The 4,021-nt window shown below is 41.6% G+C and overlaps 1 long non-coding RNA gene across 1 annotated transcript; it reads right to left on the reverse strand.

Annotated features, from left to right (window-relative positions):
• Positions 1-959: 959 nt before the first annotated feature.
• On the reverse strand, positions 960-3,715 carry LOC123162486 (uncharacterized). The gene is made up of 6 exons (XR_006481312.1): positions 3,553-3,715; positions 2,915-2,974; positions 1,761-1,814; positions 1,449-1,597; positions 1,280-1,351; positions 960-1,198 (listed from the first exon to the last, which is right to left on the reverse strand). It is a non-coding gene; the product is annotated as an uncharacterized lncRNA (long non-coding RNA).
• Between the last annotated feature and the right edge of the window lie 306 nt (positions 3,716-4,021).

Below are 4,021 nucleotides of genomic sequence, written 5' to 3' on the forward strand. Positions count from 1 at the left end.
TCAGCATCGAGCAGTCGTTCGCTTTGAACGAGGGCGCTGAAGTACCCTCTCACTCACTTGCTCCATAGATTCCCCCTCCCCACTCTCTTATTCTCGTCTCCATCAGGCAATGCAGGGGAGAGATCGTCGTTGTCGGCGACAAGGTCGTCCGGGAGATCGCGGCCTCCTCACTCGACACGCACCTCAATGCCCCCATCGACGACGAGGCGTGTCGGGTCACCAGGGAGGCTATGGCGAGCAAACTGCGGCGGCAACGACGGACACGGCGGTCTTTATCATGAGGACGCGAAGCGGTGCATCTCATATGGCCACCGGATCTAGAAAGGAAGCAGGCGCGGCGCACCGGCGCCGCTAGTTAGGTGGTGGCTGCTCCTTTTTGGTTTTTGCACTATGCCTCCCCTGCTCATATTTGTTCTGCCAGGCCATGGGCGTGTTGCGCTCTATTTTTTGTTTGTTTTGCACTCAAAATTGAATTGTACTGAATTTTTGCTGGAATGAAATTGAATTGTGCGTGCTCAATTTGTTTGCTTAACTGAACCTATCATTGCATTAGTCATTTTATTAATATTTGTTGTGAAAAAGTTATTAAGTCCACTGCGAATTTAAGAACAAATAGAATGGGTTTTTCTTCAACAACATAATCGGCATTAGTGGTATTTCTTCAACGGATGTGGCAGAGTACACGACACATCTCTTAAAATTAGTTGGTTTGATCCAAAATTGCCAAGTTTTAGGGTAGCAAAACATTGGCCTGACAATTTTTGTCCACCAACTGGTTTCTCAAAAAAAACATCATATCAAATACAAAATTCAAGAATCAAAAATTGCCAAGTTTTAGGGTAGCAAAACATTGGCCTGACAATTTTTGTCCACCAACTGAATTCTCAAAAAATCCATCATATCAAATACAAAATTCAAGAACTCACAATCAAAGATTCAACATGAACAGCACAACACCATGGTAAAAGACATTATTGCTTTCAGCAGTAGTCATATATATAGCACATATATAGCAATAGTCAGGTCATAGATGACCATACGAATCATTATAGTACTATTACAAAAACTTCACTTTCAGATAGTCATCTCATAGAAGACCATACATTCAGTACAAAAACTGGAGTACTCGGAACCGTGCAAACAAGCGTGATGACGAAACCCCGGAGCAAATAACTTCAGATGTCATTGGAAACAACACCTGACAAATTACTTAAACTGTCAGGCTAATGAAATGTTAACTGCAGGAATGTAAACTGATCAAACGAGTAGGCTAGCAAACCTGATAAAAATATTGTGCATAGTGGCCCCGAGGTCTTCCTGATCTACTTCTGCGCTACATCCTCAGTGACAGCTGAAAATAATTCAGGAATCACACAGTATTTAGAAGAGCCTGCCCTTGCATTTCATGCCATGAAATAGCTGAAGAGAAGTGAATATGAGAGTATTACCTGGTGACGGGTGGACAATTTTCATGCCACCATAGCTCCCATTCTTAATGACATCAGCCCTGGACATGGCATCTTTGTGTGGGCAAAGCTTGTTCGGACCCTTCTTACACTGAGCTTTACAGCATCAGCGTGTATCTCTTTTGAGTAAACTGTGTAAACAAACAAGCCATAAGGTGCAACATAATTCTGATGTGCTTTTATAAGTTTGCTAACATAGAAACTTTGGAGCCTACTGAATAAAGCAACAAACAGATTATTCATTATTAATTAAGAGCAGACTGAAACAGAAAAATGTAGCACTAGATATATTACCCTGGCTCTCAAAACCGTCTCCAGCAAGTACATTGACGCCTCCATATAGATCAGCTGCAAACAAAATGCAAAACACATCATCAACGATCGATAAACATAAGATGTTGTTTTGTCCTAAATCGCTATCCTTCTCATCTACGAGCTCAGAACTACAACAGCAATAAAGAAATGCTTGGAAAATGTGAACAGGTTGGTTTAATATTTTGGTTACATATGGTGCACCACTACCGATGGAGGATTTAAACTTTGCTGTAGTTTTTCCTGGAGCTAATGAAAGTTTCTCGCGTCGAGTCCAAACTAAGAGTTTTTTGCTTTCAGAATTGCATTCTCAACACAGGTCCATTGTCTTCCTCCACCAGTTAATTTACTTGGGTTATCTCACTTTCTCCATAACCTGCAGTTGTAATGCGATGTCTTGCGTTTTGTCAGGCAGATGAGCTAAGAACTAACTTACCCACCATAAATGATGCAACAAAAGAGGTACAATGTTGTATTATCTCTTTCTTCAGCAAATTTTTAACTTGTATGTATTCTTATACATTGACTGGTTTAATGTTTCATTTTGGGCAGGTGAAAAGAGTCACTCGAGTTACAGCAGATAATGCAGACCAGTCTCACATTAGGGAATGCATTGAATCAATGAACAGCTCAAGGTATCAAATCATTATAGAAAACTTGCATGGGATGCCTTTTGTTTAATACTCCCTCCGTTCGGAATTACTTGTCATAAAAATGGATGTATCTACAACTAAAATACATCTAGATACATTCTTTTTGGACGAGTAATTCCAATCGGAGGGAGTAGCATTCTCTGATAAGGTGATGTGTTGAGGTAGGAACTATCGGATACTCAAGCTAGGAACAATAAGATAACACTAATGCACTATTTATGCAAGCGCTGAAACATGGTTTTTCCTATACTGCTATGCAATCCTGTTGGGAATCATGTATATTGTCATAGTGTGAATACTTTATATAAGATTAAAGTCCACTTCCCAACCTAAACTCTAGCAGAGGTTTATTTTTCAGCGCTGAGCTGTAAAACCGTTTGAATATCAGCCTTAAACTATTGAAATAGATGATGGTCTCGGTGCCAACTGCAGTCATAATTGCATATATGATATGCAGGAGATCAGTAGAGAAAATGATCTTACCATCAGTACACCTGGACGTAGCCCTTTCTCCGTTGCCCCTTGTGTTGTTTGAAGCCATTCCTAAAACAGATTTAATGGAGAGGTTAGTCAAAAAAGAGACATATGACTTAGATGTAAACTTATCACATGGAAACTCGTCCATATGAACACATCCAAACCCTAGCAGACAGACGCATGAACCCTGCTCTATCATGGTGGTCTGGCATCATTGTAAAATTTCTTTGTACGATTTTGATGCGTGGGCTTACTTGCTTCCATTGCAGAAATCAACATACTAAAAATATTCTACTCCTATGTAACAGAACCAAAAAGCCATTTGATACCGAACAACCACCTCTAGCAAAGGAAGCAATCATGGCAACTAAATTAAAATTCAAAGGCTAATCGCCTATGATCAATAGAGACTGGATCCGGACGCAAATCACAGAGCGATGCTGCGTTTACAAATGGTATTCGGAAGGAACTCAACCTAGATGCAAACGCGAATCAGGAACTCAATCAGAACCCCGGACGCTAATCACATGGGACTCGTCGACCCCATCAAATCTAAGGCAGAACTAACCCAGATCTAGCGATTCCACGCCGATTCAAACGCTGAGACTAGCCATCGATCTCAGAGAAAGGGGATCGCGACTCACCTTTGTCCTGGTCCTGGACTTCACACGCGAGAAGAACGCAGCGCAAGTGGGGGAAGTGGAGCGCGGTGGCGGCTGTCGACGGAGAGGGGTGGGGAGGAGGAGATGGGATAATGTGGGGTGGGCAATTTATACGGGAATTAACCTAATCCCTGGCCATCCCTGCCCGTCCGATTGAGGGGGGGCGTGTGATCTAATGGAACGGGTTGTAATGGGCCGAAATGTATGTGTCGCTGGAGTTTCAGTGGCTGCCCAAGGTGAAAGTACACGGATGAATACATGGGCATGACTTCTTTTTATTCGCATATTTTGCGTAGGACCTTTAAGGATTCGGGTACATTGGAATATTTATGGAGGAATTGTTGGGATTCAAATCCTTAGAAAAATTTTAAGTGCTTGGTTGATTCATATTAGGATTGTAAAAAAAAGTAGGAACTAAAAAAACACATATTAAATGTCAGGTTTGTCTGTG

Source organism: Triticum aestivum, chromosome 7B, assembly GCF_018294505.1.
Source record: "Triticum aestivum cultivar Chinese Spring chromosome 7B, IWGSC CS RefSeq v2.1, whole genome shotgun sequence".
In the NCBI taxonomy this organism is placed as follows: domain Eukaryota; kingdom Viridiplantae; phylum Streptophyta; class Magnoliopsida; order Poales; family Poaceae; genus Triticum; species Triticum aestivum.